The 18,742-nt window shown below is 42.2% G+C and overlaps 1 protein-coding gene across 3 annotated transcripts in view; it reads right to left on the reverse strand.

The window, feature by feature from the left end:
- Positions 1-18,742, reverse strand: part of sema5ba (sema domain, seven thrombospondin repeats (type 1 and type 1-like), transmembrane domain (TM) and short cytoplasmic domain, (semaphorin) 5Ba) — a 200,121-nt gene that overhangs the window by 152,555 nt on the left and 28,824 nt on the right. For all 3 annotated transcript variants that reach the window (XM_085435174.1, XM_085435173.1, XM_085435172.1), the window contains exon 2: positions 5,531-5,597. The gene's annotated coding sequence lies outside the window, so the exon portion shown is untranslated. The remainder of the gene's footprint in view (positions 1-5,530; positions 5,598-18,742) is intronic.

An 18,742-nucleotide genomic window follows, 5' to 3' on the forward strand; every position in this document is an offset into this window, starting at 1 on the left:
CAGCTCCATGGAGCTTGTTTAGAGACAAGGCGATTACTTCAGAGGCAGTACGGGGAGAAGGTAATGCTGTTTGTCAAATTAACAAGCATGTACACAAGCCATTCCAACACCTATTGTAAAGTAGTTACACGAGCAAGCGGCTTAAAATATGCAAATCAACAATAGCTTAAGTCAACATGGCTTTTCATACAAAATGAAGATGGAGAAAAAAAACACTCATCATTCCACAATAAGCTTTGTAAAGAACTGAATAGTTCCAGATCCTGAGAGAGAAGGTTTGAGAGGGGAAAAAAGAGAAACACATTTAAGGATTTATATGTTTTTAAAACCTCCTCTCATTCAGATTGGCAGCAGCAGCAGTCAGCTTTCAAGTAGCTGCAGTAGACAGCTAATCATTAGCCAGTTAGCCTCTATTATGGCCTGGGATCCAGGCCTGGTGATAAAGAACCAAAGGACTGAGGGCTCACAGCTTAATGATCCAAAGATCAGCACAGGATTTACAGGCTCAGGGTTTTCTGCCACAGCCCCTGGACAAAAGCCCTCCTCCCTTTCTTCATCTACTTCAGCGGAGGGATTGAGTTCATAAAACCCGGAAACAATGTTGGAAAGTAATGAAATCTCCCACCTATCATGGTAAGAAAAATAAAATGAGGGAGACATCAATCGCTGAGGTAAAGCTTCCAGTTGATTGGATGATAAATAAAGGCAAAGTGCCAAGAACAAATATTTCACACACTAGAACTTTTGCGGCGCCTTCAGCAGCGCTCTTATTTAGTTTTCTTTGAAGAGTTTGACATAATAGCTCATGGAGCACCCTGGCTTTACTTGGCATCGGATGAAAACTTAATTTAACTGTTTCAGACCCAGAGGATCAACGTTCGCTGAGTGTGAGCTACCTGCAAATGTTTAAAACAAAGCTTGCCGGGGTGCTCACTGGGCTGAGCAGGTGACCCAATATGCAGTAAGGCTAATGCAGAAGCCCGGGTTTAAATCCACCAAATCTGTGGCTATCTACTCCGTGACTCCCAGCTTTCCTGTCTTCTCTTCACTGTCCTGTTGCAGTAAAGACTAAAAAATCTGCAAAAAGTGTATGTAGAAAAAAACAGCTTCCTTCACAGCTTGTAGTGGATGCCATACAGAACTCAGAGACATTTATTTGTTGCAGACACTCTGCAACTACTGAAATCCTTCGCACAGGCTCAAAGGATCTGACATTTCTTCTGAAATCAGCCCCTCCTGCTCACTTTCAGCGTTGGATACAAGACACTGGAATTTTTCCAGTTATCTTAACTGCCTCTTGAAACATGAAAGCACTGACCAAGTAAAACATCCACAGCCATTTCTTCTTCTTTGTACTTGTTGATAACTGTACACCTTAAAGCAAAACCACAACTCTTATATTTTTAAGCTAACTACTGAAATTTGGCGGAAAAAAGGTCAAAGGCTGATTAATATTTAATCAAATCCTGACAAAAAAATATTTTATTATAAAGAAATAATAATAATAAAGCAGGAATATGAAAGTTTATCTTAATCTAACAGCAAAAAAACGTATTATCATTATAATTATTATTATTCCACTAAAAGACTGGATCTAATTTAATTCCTGCTACTGGCGTGGAAATCTTCAGGAATGTCTCAGTCAGGGCCCGGATTTGCTCAGCGGCTCAAACCCTCGATGAAGCCAAATGATTACATCATCAGCTGGCACGTGATTGAAGATCACACATCAGCCTTGGCCCGAGAGATTCTTTACTCATCTCAAGAGAACCTCTCCATCACCATCATTGCTGTCACCATCCCCCCGATAGGGCGTGAATGCCTCCTCTGTGAGTCAGGCCAAGGATCTGCCAGTGGCCCCACTTTCGCAAACTGAATAGGCACAGCTCAGCCACGTTTTAAGGCACCCTAATGTACCATGGCTGGACCACAAAGGCAGCGTGGTAATTTGCCAGGGATAATGACGCTCCCTTAATTCGGCCCTGGGGGCCACAAACAGAATACTTTAAAGAGCATCCCCGTCCAGGGATGAGACCCATGTCTTCCCACCCCCATTTTTTTTCTAGGCCTCTCTCTCCCTCTCAGTCCAGCCCTTCCATCTCTTATTGGCCTGAAAGGAGCTTGTTTTCTTCCGGCTTATTGTTATCCTGAACTAAATATCAGCAAACAACAGCGGGGCTGGAGGAGACATCATGCCAACCACGATTGGAGCCCCTGATCTCCTCCCAGAGGGGCAGAGAGAACCAAGACAAACGCAGTGGAGCTTCTTCAAAGCAGCCAGAGAGGGAGCACTGCTACTCTACTCCATTGACACATATTAGGGGGAGATATTTAGGCCACAAATTGAATTGAATAGAGAAAGTGAGCTGAATGCATGTGCTGAGCAAGGGGAGTGGAGCAATAGAAAATAAGCAAATTCCAGGGATGGCCTTCAGGGATATTAAATACAGAGAAAGAAGTGGTTGAGATTGGAGCAAGAGCAGTCTCTACTAATTTTAGGAGAAATTGGGCAGAAGATAAAAAGGGCTTGAAATCAAAACCAAGATGATAGATACACTTGAGACTGAATAAAGCCACAGAAAGCAAAAATTGAGTGGCATCACTTGCTTACGTTTTAATAAAAAGTATCCAAACAGCCTTCATATTTCACTAATTCTGATTAAGTTAGAGCTATTTAAATACTTTGTGCAGTGTGAACAAATACGCAAGGTTAGATTTGCAATGCAATGAAAAGTGCTTTAATATATATATATATAGGTCCAGTTGAGTCAAGGTTAAGTCAATAAAGTTGCTACATTACAAATAACCCTATTATATATTTTATGAAAATAAAATAAAAAAATCAATGATGCATAAATTCTGATTTTAGGAGTACAACATTTTTGCTCAGTCGCTCAGTAAACAAGGTCATTTTCTCCGAGGGGATGCCAAACGTTTGACTTTCAGCTCCTCAGTTTGACTTTCTGTTATCCAAGGCGTTTTTTTGAACTGTTTACGTAACAATAGGATCTAGTTTACATAGCTGAATGAGCACTGGGACAGCAAAGAATATGATATCCAGGCAACAAAAAAAAAACAATCTCACAAATAGGGATAGATTTTTATTAGATGTTGTTTCCTTCACTTTGCTCTCCTCCACATTTTCACAGATTTGATAAATGACTAAAAGACCTTCTAAAAACTTTTTTATGTCACTCTGGCTCATGTTCAGCTTCAGTGAATATGTGTGTTTGTGTGTGTGTGTGAAGGTATTTGAGACAAGTTAAATGAAAGTTTGAGCTCACTCTGCATGCCATTGTGTTTAAAACATGTAGGCCAACAGTTTTCTCACCACCTCTGTTCATTAGCACATGCTCAAGGCACGATCTGATATCGTCGTGTTGGTGTTGTTCCCAGATCATCATACTAAATGTTGTTCGAGGATCAACATTGCAAGTGACCAATCAGAATGTTGTGACATCATTCTTTTGCGACATTGGGAAAAACCGCCGTAAAACCAAAAACTGTACTTAAGCTGCGAGAAACCGCCTCTGTCCGCCGATCAACGGACCCTGACCCTAACCCTAACGCTTTAATAAACGGTAAGCAGAACTGATATTGTCCTTGCAACATTGTAATTTCATAAATGCCCAAATGGCTTGGCGCACAAAAGAATAACGTCACAACAATGTGATTGGTCACTTGCGATGTTGAACCTGGAACAACATTTTCATGATGATCTGGGAACAACACCAACACGACGATATCAGATCATCCAAACTCCAGGAGAGCTTGCATATATTAAAAACTTAGCTTCAAACATGCCTACTATTCAGTTTTTTTGTAATCTGGATACCTTCCCTCAGGGGACAATCACATTCCAACTGTACTCACCAACATAGCTATGAGATTTAAAAATGCCACGTTAATAACACATTTAGAAAAAAACTGTTGTACTTTGTGTACATTTTTGTGCAATTATGGACAGACTACTTTCTATAACTGCACAAAAAGCTGCACTACACTTCCCTTCACTCTTTTTTTTTTAACAGTATAATTAATTTTTTCTAGTAGAAAACCAACATTTTACTTAATTTTCGCCACAGTTCATCCAGTCATAGGGTTTAATGTCTAAACCTAATATGGTGACGGGCCTTACTGACACGGTTTGGCCGGATGATTAAATCTGGCCCTGACAGTTTAAATGCACAGCAAGTTAAGAAAACACCAGGAAACATTTTTAAAAAGAGAAACCACTTCACACAAAACACAAGGGAAGTGTTTTGGGGGGAGACGAGAACATGAAGGAACAGCTCCAGAAGTGACAAGCTAACAGTGAGCAGCTAATAGCAAATATATAAGTTTAGTATTACATGACTCATGTGATTAAAATACACTCTGACTGCATATTTCTCTCCCTCACAACACTGATGAATCTCCACTTCGTTTTCTCTCAGTGCATTTATTCGTGTGTTTCAGTTTCTATATGCAAAAACAACCCCCACCCAAAAAATCCACTATAACACTTCCGTTGTACTTTCTGAGTTTTTTCCTACTTCCGTTGCCTTTTGTGTGCTTTTGCAGGGTTTGTCTATTTGCTGGTTACGTTGCAACTCTCCGGCCCACCGTAGAAATATCTTAAAACGTTACATAAGATAAACTTTCAAGCGTCAGGTGTTGATGGACGGAATAATGACCCAACTTTCTTGCTCTTGCTACAGCTGAATTAAAAAAGGCATGTAAAAGCTCTGAGAATGGCCCCAGCCTGCTCTGGTGAAGGTGATTTCAAAAGATGATTATGCACTCATGTCACCTGTATAATAATTTCACTGTGCTGTGTCAATTAGGCACAAGGCTGTCGACGACCAGAGTGCTTCGCTTTCACATGGAAAAAAGTACTTTTGACTATCCAGCATCAATTTGACACTCACTTATTTTATCCTTGTCTTTATTTTTTGTTGGCATTGTGCTGTTTTTAACTCATTTTTAAGTACAACAATTCGAGTTGTAGATAACTGATGCGTGGCTTGTGCATCATAGTTTGATTGATTGAACGAGATGGATAGAAATAGAGGGACAAAGAGAGGTGGAAAGGTAAACCTTGACCGTTAGCAGCCTGCATGAAACCCCTCCACCCCTACCTGCCCCCACCACTTCTGCTTATCCTCCTCTCTTCCGCCTCTACTGCAAAACTCTCCCCACTGCCTTTCAAATCACTTCAGTCAGTCAGAATAAAGGACTTTCACCAAAAAAGACTGCCTTACTTTTACCACAAAGGCCAGTGAGACTTCTTTTTGGTCTTGGGGGGAGTGGAAGACATTTAAATAAAGTTAGAATGAGAGGAAAAGAGTAATTGCTATCCTTCATCCACAAGACCAGAGAGAAATGTTGTTGTTTCCCAGGAAAAAAATTGAGGATAAAAGTAAAAAGAGTCAACTAACTTGCTGCACCACTGCATAGCAGCAATTCAGAGAAGGATATAGAAACCAGTCAAAGTAGTGCATGAAAATGACACGGAGGCTCCAAATGAAAAAGATTAAAGTGTACTCACCAGCTAAGCATCACTGGGGTGTAGGCACAGGGGGCTGTGAGGGCCGTCTGTCCTTTTCAAATTGATTCTGTTAGAAGGGGAAAGGAGACAGAGAAGGAAGGGGGAGGGGTGAGTGTTTCACTAGCTACTCGCCTCCATCTCATAAGCAGAGCGCAGAACCACAAAGAAGTGCTGGCGGTCTCGTAAACAAACCGCCAACTTTTCAATGAAGGAGAGAAGGCGGAGCGGGAACGGCTTTTTAAACCCCAACCTTAATGGGGTTTGGGGGGCGGGGGGCTGAAGGGAAAGAGGGACCTGCGAGAGGCCTTTGTAACAACTGATGGCCTAACTGGACAATAACAAACCACCAAGTTCAGTATAGTTCAAGCACATTAAGCCCTAAACCTGACTCGACTCGCACAAACAACACAACCAATATGTGGCTCAACTGTAAACGAACACACAGATGTAAATGCGGCACACAGACGCCTAAACTGTGTCGAACCAAACACAGATGCTAATATACAGAGAGCACATTTGGTTCCAAGCTTTTTGATCTCAGTGCCACAGAGCAAATTGGAACAAATAGCCCTGGTTTGGTTTCTAAGGCAACCTGAAGGAGCAGCTCAGACTCGCGATCCCTCTTGTGTCGTCAGCTGCCGTGATATGGCTGCTGTTTCTTTCACTTCAACACAGAGGAGCAAAAATGAATCAAAGAGGAATGATAAAGTTCACTAATGATGATTTATTAACTGTACATCTTATAGGATGTTATCACATAAATGCAGAAATTAACTAAAAGGGCATTTAGGTTGGAACCAAAGAATAAAAGGCTTTGTTTTATAGTAATAATAAATATGAAGTGCATATCAAACTCTTAGTCAGCTAATTAAGCACCCAGTTCTTCGACCACATTCTCCAGCTTGATGCTGAGACACTTAAGTGTGAGAAAGACAGGTAGAAAAATACAGTAAAGAGGATTTTCCATGGAGCTAAGCCGAGAATTTAGGGCTGAGCAGCAGGAAGTGTCCGCTCACACACACAGAAACTCCCCATAATCTCCACTGTCAGTGTGGGATCAGGCTTTATTCACTGCAACAAGTGAGGAGGAAGAATTCTCATAAACTGCTTAGTCTGTGACCTAAAGTCTTATTCACTTTCTCTCACACACACACACACACACACACACACACACTTCAATGTCCCGCATCTACACAAGAAAGTCGTGCAGACAGGATCTGGGATTGCATGACCCTGCTCAGATTCAGTATGGCTTTATTGACCACAAGTGGCATGAATGTGATACTGGGCTCGGTGCAAATCAAGCAGCAAAGCCGAGATTTAAGTAAGACAGATAACAATAGGTAACATCAGGGCCAACGTTTGGCTCCAGACCTCTGTGTGAGCACCTTCATCTTAGCGTGGGACATTTCAGATTCACCAATCGTGGTGCTCGTGAGGCGTTTCTGCAGATCAGGTGAAAAAAACAGAGAACCAGCAAGAGTTTTGTTGATAGCAGCAATAAAGACGTCACTCTCAGTCAGAAAACATCGAGACTGAAAAATTGCAACGGGTTTGGATGAAAATGGCACCGTTTTTTTTCTTTTGTTCTGAAATGTTTTGACAGAACACACGGAGAGACGCAGAGAAACTCGTCACCAACTGAAATATCGCAAACATCACATTTTCTTATTATCACTATTGGATTGAATGTACACTGAAATGCATGATATATCTACCAGCAGCAATTCGTGAAATTTATTATAATAAAAAATGAGTGCAGAAGCAGGACAGCGTGGTTAGCGCTGCTGTCCAAGGTCCAAAGACATACAGTTAGTGGGGTAGGATTAACTGGTGGTTCTAAACTACCCATAGATGTGAATGTGAGTGTGAATGATTGTCTGTCGGTGTTAGCCCAACATCAGATTGGCGACCTTTCCAGGTTGTACCCCGGAAAGCTCTCAGCCTATGGCAGCTTGGACCCTGAATTGGCTAAGCAGAGGAAAATGGATGGATGGAGTCCTGAAAGTATTTTTAGTAATACTGCGCAATACTGCAAATTTTGGTATATATTCAATGCCAAGTGAATACAGGGCCAGTACTGCTGATATTAATGCCGATACTTTTAACCTATAAAGCTTATGCAGTGCAGAGCACAGTGCGATGATTTATGAGCTGAATCATCATCAATTTGCACATTTTAATGACCACTAAATCACTGCGATTTTTTACTTTCCACAATAATGAGTTAACACAACAAAACACACCGTTCAGTTTTTCATGCAGTTTGAAACTGTGTTTGTTGGAGACCTGGTAGGTAAATGTGCCTTCCGCTAAAACACTGTGGGTCAGATTGGTTGTTTAGATGTGCTATAGGCTAGAAATCAAAATAAACATGATAGTCAACACAAAAAGGTTCAGAATTTTTTCATAGTGCATGTTTGAGCAATAGTTTTTCATTTGCAAAAAGTTGTTTAACACAGTTCAGTGCTGCTAGTGCTGAACTTAGGGGATAGACACAAAGTATCAATCCCATCACACTAGTATCGGCCTGATACCAATATCAATGTTGGTATCGACACTATGGATATTTAGATTGACCTGCTCACCTCTAATGTTTAGATGTTTCAGACCCACACATACAGCACAAACACACAGAGACATATATACAGAGCAATTACAACAGATGCTGTCCATCTTAATTTGAATCTTATCTTGAATCCTTGAAAGTCCTCTTTCTTCTTGGTGGTCATCCTGTGAACTTATGTGAAGAACTAGTAAAGCTTTCAAAAACAGCATGAATCAAAGCAGACTGGAGGCACAGTCTCCAACCTGGAACTTTTTTTTTTTTTTGCAAGCTGAAACTTTTGCAGCCCACCGCAGAGCATCTCACTCATTTTCTGTCCATAAGAAGTGACTATCAACATTCTCCACGAGACCCAGCAGCGAAAATCAAATTCTCCTAATTAAGCTCCAGTTACTGGTAACTGAATCAGGCAGTTTAATGAAGACTTAGCGGGAAGCGGGTGAAGAGGCAAGTTACAGAGCGGCAGGAGTTCACGGCTCAACAACTCTCGATGTTTATCTCACACAGAAATGCACAGGAGCACAAACACTTATACACACATTGTACTTGTGCAGTTCAACATTCACCCTTTAGGCACTAAAGGAAACGTGTCTAATTAGGAGCAAATTACTGCCTGCAGCTTTCCAGTTGAGATCACTAGGTTGCTGTTGCTAAACAAACTTTTTTTTTATGAAGTTCAAATCGAACACAGCAGATCCCAGCAGTTACTGCAACGAGGACACACTACGTGATATGAGCTGGGAAAAGTGGCACTTCAAAGGCTCGCATTACTCTGTTATACAATCATGGAAACCTTTAAAGCCACTGTCATATCTTTAGACGTTACCACCAATTAATGTGCTTTTTACCAAACTTGCAACTTTTTTCCCCTAAAAATCGTTTGAAAACTGACACCAGCCCTTTAATTTTTTTTTAAATTCAAACTGACTTAAAGTTTGTTGTAATGTTTGTGAGCAACGGAGCAGGTAGCGAAGTGTTTGATCTATACGTGTCGACTAATCTAATCGATCTCCAGGCAGCGCTGTGTCTCAGTTTTTAACAGCTGATCGTGCACACTCAAGTGCAGCCTTCAGTTAGAGTCCTGTCACATTAGTTCTGCTTCTGTGAAATGTTGAAAATTTCCAGAAAAATATGCAAATTGGCGTGTTGTTCAGTCGCTGGCTGTGCACTCAAAAGATCATGAATCTCGCATAATTAACTGAGCGTCGGTGACTTTTGTGAGTCATGTCATTTCGCTGCTGCTCTCTACCGAAGTGCGTGCTATTCTTGACAGCGCAAAACAAGCAGAGGTGGCGTGCAACTGGCATTCCCAGGGTGACTCAGGCTGCAGCAGTGCTCATGGGCAAGGCAGGAGCCATAAACCATGCCAGTTTATGAAAATATTTTTAAAAAATCTGATTTTAAAGGCATAATGTTCATTTCGAATGGTAACAAAAGTGTAGACAGATTGTTTTAACCTGACCTCACACAGAGACAAACCATAGATTGCAATTTAGTTGGAGTGTTGTATGGTGTTTGGGTTTGCTTGCCTTGTTTTGTTTACATCAGCAAACAATAATGTGTCAACACAGCAGGATGACGCGCCTCAATTATGATTAGCTGTGTGGGAAAAAATGCACATTTCTCAAAAGCATCACTTCAGCTGTGTGTCATTAAACTTCACACTAATGTGGTTATCAACTAACAGACTGGTTGAAATACACTGTTCTTGTCTGCCTATTCGCATAACAGAGCAAAAAGGAAGCAGCCTTTAACTTTAACTGAAATATATAATCAGCCAATCACATGGCGGTATGGTAGGCATTTACATAGATGTGGTGAGCATCAGAATGGGGGAGAAAGGTGATTTAAATGACTGTGTGCTTGCTGGTGCCAGAGAGGCTGCTCTAAGTATTTCAGAAACTGCTGATCTACTGTGATTTGTCCCACACAACCATCTCTATCTCTGTTTCTCTGGGTGAAAATGCCTTGTTGATGCCAGAGGTCATAAGACAATGGCCAGACTGCTTTGAGCTGATAGGAAGGAAGCAGTAAGTCAAAGAACTACAAAGCTCAGATCATCATAAACAGGGTTCTTTACAGTGAGGTTACAAACCCAGTAGTAGCAAAGTGTACCTAATAAAGTGTCCAGTGAGTGTATGTCTTCTCTTCTTTGTATTAAAATTAATGGCATTTCCAAAAACAAGGCTTAATTACTTAATTGTGAGAAGTAAATGACTGATTTGTCTCAGAGGTTTTTACTATCAGAACAACATGTAGGAATCTTTCCCACTAATAACTAAACTAAAAGTGATAAATAAACACAAAATGAATTCATTTTCATTTTATGTATTTTATGTAAATAAAATAATAAACCTAATCAACAGGACACGGAGGGAAGAGAACGAGAGAAGGAAGGGAGACAGGGGCAGTAAGGCTAATAATCTACCACATCCAAGAGACTGGGAACCAGAACACACACACACACACACACACACACACACACACACACACACACACACACGCACACACACACACACACACACGCACACACACAGAGCTGCTATCCGAAAGGTCGAGCCTTACATACAAGACGGTTTAATTTGCACAACCTGAAACCATGGCATCACACTGACGGGCAAAGTCATCTATTACCCTCGTTATTATGCACCGTCCTCCTGTGTCCTCGCAGCCCACTGGCTGAGTTTCCAGCACAGTTTCACATATCCTCGGCTTTTCATCATCACATCTGACACCTGTTTATATACGTCTTAACCTCTGACCTCACCCTCCCTGCTCTCAGAGACAACAGCGCTAGGTGAGCAGAGAGGTCGCCTCCGTTACCGCGAGAGTGGCGACAAAAGGTTTATTTTTTTAGGTATTAGTTCCTCCTACGCCGAGCGGCGCATCGGGCAGCTAGTGATCTCCATCGATGTCGGTCAGCAGCGACTGCTTCAGCTTCGTCCCAGGCAATGTCGACAGTTCTCAGGTCGTCCATAAATGTTCGACGCCATGTGGTCTTTGGTCGGCCTTGCTTTCGCTTGCCAGTTCGTGGACGCCATGTCATGGCAATCTTAGCTGGGCGATGAGGGGGTAGGCGTAAAATATGTCCCGCAAAGCGAAAGCGTCTTTCTGCAACAACATCGGCTAATGGGCGGGTGCCTGCTCTTCGTAGGACCTCCTCATTTGTTATTCGGTCCCGGTAGGAAATTCTCAGGATTCGCCGCAAGCCACGTTGTTGAAGCACGTTCAGGTGTTGAATAGTTGCACTTGTTGAGCGCCAGGTTTCACTAGCGTAAAGTGCAGTAGGGAAGACGATAGAGTTCAGTAGTCTGATCTTGACCCTCACATTCAGGGAAGTCGAGTTCCAAATAGGTTGGAGACGTCGCAGGACACCAACTGCCTTCCCTACTCTGGCGTCGACATCCCGATCAGAGACCCCGTCATTCGAGATGATGCTGCCAAGATATGTAAAATTCTCCACCTCTTCAGCACGTTGTTGGTTGATCATGACAGGAATGCGGGCACGTGCATAGCCAACTCGGAGTACCTTGGTTCTTTTGGCGCTGATTCTTAATCCAACTTTCGTTGCCTCCCTCTGCAGGGCCACGGTCAACTTTTGGAGGTCTTCCTGAGTCGAGCCCAGCAGGGCGATGTCATCTGCGAAGTCCAAGTCAGTGAGATTACGCGCTTCGTGCCAGGGCACACCGATGCCAGCTTGGTCAACTGATCGTCGCATGATGAAGTCAATTACCAACAGGAAGAGGAAAGGGGATAGCACGCATCCTTGTCGGACGCCAGTATTGATCTTGAAGAAGGCTGTGCAGCCGTCATCCGTCCGGACGCAGCAACGGGAGTTGGAGTAGAGACAACGAAAGGCATCTACAAACTGCTGAGGGACTCCATAGTGGCGTAGGATAGCCCATAGAGTCGGCCGGTGGACGCTGTCAAAAGCCTTCTCGAAGTCAATGAAATTAATAGAAATCTTCTTTTGGTATTCCAATGTTTGTTCAATGATCATGCGGAGGGTGAAGATTTGCTCGACGCATGACCGGCCACTCCGAAACCCAGCCTGCTCTTCTCGCAATCGTTCGTTCACAGCGTATCGTAGCCGATTCAAAAGAGCGAGGCAAAACACTTTCCCGGGTACCGACAGCAACGTGATGCCCCGCCAGTTGTTACAGTCACCCAAATCACCTTTTTTTGGAAGTTTGATAATGGTGCCTTTTGTCCAATCATCGGGTACATGTGATGTTGACCAGCAGGCGTTTAGGAGTCTTGTAAGGGCGGCTTCAAGATGGGGTCCACCATGCTTCAGCATTTCGGCGAGGATTTCGTCCAGGCCTGCGGCCTTTCCACTCTTGAGGAGTCGGATCGCTGTCTTGACTTCAGTGATGCTGATTTGTCCGATATCGACAGGAAGAAGATCCATGGAAGGTGCCAGGTCTTCGGCCTCGAACCGTTGGGGTGGCTCAGGTTGGTTCAGAGTATCGCGGAAGTGTTCGACCCATCGTTGTTCTTGTTCAGCTGCAGTAAGGAGGACATGTCCATTTTTGTCTCGGATTGGAACACCGCGGCCACCACGAGCCCCAGTTAGATCTTGTACAATGCGATATAAGGTTCGGGTATCGTTCCGATCGGCTGCTTCTTGGGCTTCGATGCCTTTAGCTTCGATCCATTCACGCTTGTCACGCCGGCAGCTGCGTTTGACCTGTCGGGCGAGGTCTTGGTAGGTGGCCATGGCCCTCTCACGCTGGTCTGCAGAAGCATGTGGGTCAAAGGCCACCTGGTCCCGAACTGACTTTGCCAAGCGACGTTGATCTATAAGGTTACAGCGGCAAATGAATTGAGGACTAAATGTAAAGACCAGAGGGGGGAATAAAACTAAGGGTGGCCGTCCTGATCCAGGCCTCCGTGCCGTGTATGTTCTTGCATGTAAAAATGTGTTCCTGCACTCGACGTCTTGGTGAAAAAGCAATTTCAGATTTTGAGCAATGCGTATGTGTTTCTGATTGCTCAGTAAGCTCAAGTGGGTCTCTGTAGTAATTAAGTGGCACCTCCATTAAAGACGCCTTGGGCTGCTAATACATCAGTGTTAGTTTTAAAGCTGCACAGCTGACCAAACGGCTTAGAGAAATGATGGGGAGCTAACTATGCTATTTAAATTCAACAATCCTCAGAGATGTGACATCACCACGTGCAGAGTGCTCTTCCGCCGCTGAGTCCAAACACTGAATGTTAATGATGTCTCTGCAACAAGCTTTCATCATTTAAAAAAAAGAGAGAGAAGGTGACATTATTACTGCTACGATTTTATTATTTATTTTTTAAATCCCTTTAAAAATTTACCCCAAAATCTTCCCCTTTCCATCACTTTGACATGCTCGCTGCTGCAGTTAACATCTACAGCTGTATTTACGATTTATCGATGCCAGCTCCTGCCATTGTGTATGGCTCACCAGCTCAACTAAATGCAGCTAATGATAGTATTTCCACAGGTTTCGAAAGGTGATTAATCTGCTTTAATAATGGCCATTCAACTTAGGTTGAAGGTTACATAAAGGGGAGACCCTGGGCTAACAAGCTTATAGTCTCAAGTTAAAGCCAATTAAATAGTAGCTGCTAACAGGGCAACATTTACACTTACATGCATTTGCTTTGTTGACAGGACTTCCACTAATCCTGTAAATTGATGCCATCATTTTAGACTGCTGTAATAATTCTAAAGGTCACTCGTATGGGATCAGTTTAACCGTAGAAGCATTTTTTAAAACAGCATTTTTTTAAAAACAGCATTTTTTTAAAAAGCATTTTTTAAAACAGCATTTTTTAAAAACAGCATTTTTTAAAAAGAGCATTTTTTTAAAAAGAGCATTTTTTTAAAAAGCATTTTTTAAAACAGCATTTTTTAAAAACAGCATTTTTTAAAACAGCATTTTTTAAAAACAGCATTTTTTAAAAACAGCATTTTTTTAAAAAGCATTTTTTAAAAACAGCATTTTTTAAAACAGCATTTTTTTAAAAACAGCATTTTTTTAAAAAGCATTTTTTAAAACAGCATTTTTTAAAACCGTATTTCTGTCTTTTTCTTTATTTTTTTCTTAAATCTACTTGTTTCTATTTGAATATAATTTGCACTTGTTTTCCCGTCCATACAACCGAGTCCTCGTGAAGCTTACTCGTGAAGATCTCTCCATTTTGCGCTCGCATGATGTCAGCCTTACAATTTGAGGAGGAGGGGGGAGGCATAAATATCTTATCGTTTTTACGTAACCCCTTTAATGACGGTAAGCTCTCAAGCTGGCCCTTCTCAGTCTTCAAGTTCCTCCATAAATATTCAATCGGGCTGAGGTCAGGTGACAATCAGCACTCCTCGGTTTTCTTTGGTCTTTAAGTAGTTTTTTGGTGAGGTGAGTTTGGGCTCATTATCCTGCTGCTGCACGATTCCTTCTGCACAAAGATGCAAAGACGAGAATGTCGTGCATCGCTGATGGAGTGCTGCTTCTCCTTGACCTCCTTGGGCCATGATAATCAGATATTAGACGTAATATATTGTGACAGCCCTACAACCACATTTGCATATTCCCGCCATCATGTTTCGCTTTTGGTTTGATCGACTGCGATGACATCCTCTGTCGAATTTCTCTTGCTGCATATCATCATCCGCTGTGAAATACTGTTAAAATTTCACCCGCACCAAGTATTTTGCCTCATTTTCCTCTCTTTACAAGTGCTTTACAGAAGCCGCTCATCTTCTTAGACCACTACTAGAGTCTCTGTCTGATAGTGCTTTAGCTGATTGGAGTCTTGTATTGGTTATTTAGCCAATTCTGTGTTGTGATGAAGCTCCTTTTGCAGCTTTTATTAAGCCTAGGATGTATTGATCTTCCAGTGCTGTGGATACAGCTGAGCCAATTTGCGCAAAATATTTTAGCGTAGCGCCACTGCCCCCTCAGAAGACTCCAGTCCAGCTGTGTCAGAGTTAACATGGTCAGTACAACTAATAGAAATACTTTTAAAAATGCTCTTTTGTTGTCGCTGCTTGTGTTTTTAAATATTTCTTTCTCTCGTTACCCCCTTGCAAGCCTACTAGGTGTAACTCTTGGAGCTCTGTTCTGAACTGAGTGGTTTCTCTCATATTTCAGGTCTGCTTATAGAATAGAAATGAATGAGCTGTGCAGCTACCCATGGAAAAACACAAAGGCTATTCTAATGGTCAAACTATGTCTTTATTTGCATATAAAGTGGCATCTGAGCTCATCATTAAAGGTACAGGGGAGGTCCGAAACTGTAGTCTTTATGAGGGAAAGAGTTAAATGACTTTTCCACAATTTTAAAAACGATTTTAACAGCAGTGAAGAGTGTAGACAGGAAGTTAGGGGTAGGAGCAAAGGGGAATGACATATAGGAAAACAACCTGGGTCAGACGTGAACACACACCCCCTCGGCCTTTGAGACACTGGTCCCATGCCCAGCCAGGTGAGCCACGGGGATTCTCAAACTTTCTGATTGCATCCACGACCAAAAAACCCCTAAATTACGCTTCTTTTTTAAAATCAGAAGCATAATTTTCTTTAAATATTTCCTCCACATTCATTGGCCTTATACAGTTGTAGTCCTAACAGGACTAAATAATTGTTATAATTTTACAATGCTGGGTTTAATTAAACACATGAAAAACATTTAAGCCACAGAGGCACATTTGGAATTGAGTGATGGCTCAGGATGCAACAAAGAAATGCTGTGTGGTGTCTGAGTGAACAACTTCAGTGAGTGCGTGTGCTCCTCTGGACCAGGTGTTTGCTTTGGGATAAATGCTGGTCTTAACCGTGATCCCAGTACTGCTGATTAGTCTCCCACTCGAGTAAATACGTTCACTCTCCAAGCTGTTTGTGCGTGATGGCACAGTTTCTAAATGTGTGCACTTACATGTGCTCTCCTCCCCACCTTCTTTTTCTGCTTCTGTTTGCCACGGCGCTCGTTTTGTGGGAGAGGCCGCTCAAATTTCTGTTTCTCTAAGCGAACTCGAGTCATTCCAAATAAATTTTGTTGTGATGGCACAGAGCGGAGTTCGCAGCAGGGGGGAAAAGAACTGTCAGCAGGCAGGCGAAAGCAGCGACCTCAGCTTCACTCCGAAATGATACTTATCGAGCTGATTATTGATCCGCACGTCCGAACTGTGCAGCAGCCAAATGGCCTCAGCGGTCTCACTGAGCCGGCAGAACGAGATCTGGATCCATGTGACCGCACAAGCATGCAAAGCATGTGATGCACATGAGAGGTGAGAGTGACGCGAAGAAGAAAAAAATTAACCCTTGTCTGTTGCAGCAGTGGGTCTAGCTCACCCTGCCTCTGAGTACACAAAGAGCAAACACGATGTGACTCTTTATTGTGGTTCTAAATGAATGGCTGACGTTGGTGCCAACATTCAAAGTGCATTTTCTTCAGCACAATGGTACAGACAGGTGTGTCCACAAGGTGGAGGAGAATGGGAGACAAAACTGAGCTGAACATCAATGAAGTGATGTTGTTAAAAATACTCTAATCCTCACGTTTCCTGGAGAAAACTCTTTGGTTATTAAAACATCCGAGGTAAAACACAACAATTGCGCGGGACGGGGAGTGCATTTACACAGTCAGTTACACTCCAAGTTGGTGTGTGGTATAACAAATCTTATATTTTGTCTTTTATCCTCTCGTTCATTCTTTATTTCCCCTTTAGGTAAAATAAAAGAAACATGTTTTTCCACCTAACAGAGCATCTGTCCTGTTTTCGAGCATATTTATGAGCTTTTTTTTTTAAATTAGCTTCTAACAACGAGTGACAGGCCCTCACTGAGAATAACAATTCTGGTGATTTCATCTGAGAGAATTGTGTTTTTGCCTGTTTCTTCGCCTTCTTCTTCCTAGTTTGAATTGGGCTCAGCTCAATAAAAGGAATGTCAAAATATGTGAATCAAGCTGTGACGGTTATATTGCTTGTTTTGGCATCATGCCGTCATTCAAATCAGAAGATTGTTGCAAAAATGATGATGAGACCAGGTTTGCCCTCGTGCAGGAGACGCAGATGAACAGAATCAAATATACTGCGGATACATTTATTATGAAGCAGAAACTTGATTTCAAAGAGAGCCGGTGAACACGTATTACAGCGGGCTTTGTAAACCAATTACAAACACCTAATCTTACACAGTTTCATATACAGCACCACTCCAGACGAGGAGACACAGAGGCATGTGTGCTCTGACAGCAGGCAGCTCGGCTGTGTTTGTGCCTCACATGTCATCATGTTCCATAAAGCCCCGCCCCATTTATAACGTTGACCTGTATGCTCAATGGCTTAGTTTATTTTATTTTGTTTAAAAGGCCAAAGCTGTTTTCATTTCTGACTGTTATTTTTTTCTTGTTCAGTCATTAATCTAGCAAAGTTTCATTTGCCATTTCCTTTTTTCCTCAGGTTTCGCATTTGCTAATCGAGCCTCAGTCTCTTGATATCTTTTTACTCTTTCCACAGAAAGGTAGAAAAAAGGTAAGACTCATGATATATATAGCTTTTAGCTGGTTGCTGCTGCTGCTGTTGGCCCTTTACTCTTTTGTTTGTTGTACAAGCTGCTCTATTTCATAATTTATATTGTTTATATCTTGTGCTAACACTACTGTACATCTTCCTGTTTTCTACATTTAGCGTTTTTGACATTAAAACAAAATCTTTGAATCGTTCTCTCATTGACATGACAAACATCGTCAGTGGCACATTATACCATCGTGATGAAACGATTCTCCCAAAGGCCAAAAATCAAACTTGGCTTTTGTCTGTTGAGTGTGCTTACTGGGAAGCACCGTCTGTGCTACAGAAAGAAACAGAGAATATTTTCTGTCATCTCTCCCTAACAACACAGCAGTGATGTGTTAGAAAAGCATGGCCTACTCTCACAGGGCTTGTTAAAATCATTTTTAAATACCGAAAGATTCCACGAGTTAGAAGTGACTTCAGGCTGGGCCAAGCAATTCAAGACTTGGTTATTTATTTATTTGAAGATTTCAATATTCAGTATTTAGTATGATCACCTTCATCCTTCAACACAGCCTGAACTCACAGCACAACATTCTTGTCATTTCTTTAAGTAGTATTCAGGAAAAGTTCTCCAGGCTTCTTAAAGGACATTCAAAGCTGGATGTTGGCTACCTCTGGTTTTCCCGTTTTTGCGTGGGTACTTGGCTACCTCCCACAGTCTAAAGAGATGCAGTTAGTGGTGTTGGTTAATTGGTGCTTCTAAAATTCCCCAGGTGTGAATCTGAGTGTGAATGGTTGCTTGTTTCAATGTGTTAGCCCTGTGACAGACTGGCGGCCTGGTTAGGGTGTACCCTGCCTCTCGCCCTAAGACAGCTGGACTCCAGCCCACACCCCTGACCCTGAAAAGGATAAGTGGACAAGAATGGATGGATGGGTTACAAAAATTCACCACCTGCTGAAATTCAGCCTCAAACTATGACAGATCCTCCACCGTGTTTCAAAGACCGCTGCAGACACTCCGTGTCACACTTCACTCCTGACCTCCTTCATACATACTGATGATGATTTGAATCAGAAATACCTAAAGATACAAAATGCTTCCTTGCTAAACTGTCTTTTATGTACAGTCAAACGGGAGTCAGCGTTGACCGCC

The sequence above is a fragment of the Copadichromis virginalis genome, linkage group LG16 (assembly GCF_057382275.1).
Source record: "Copadichromis virginalis isolate Kocher_CV1m ecotype Utaka linkage group LG16, C_Virginalis_male_GT1.1, whole genome shotgun sequence".
NCBI lineage: Eukaryota > Metazoa > Chordata > Actinopteri > Cichliformes > Cichlidae > Copadichromis > Copadichromis virginalis.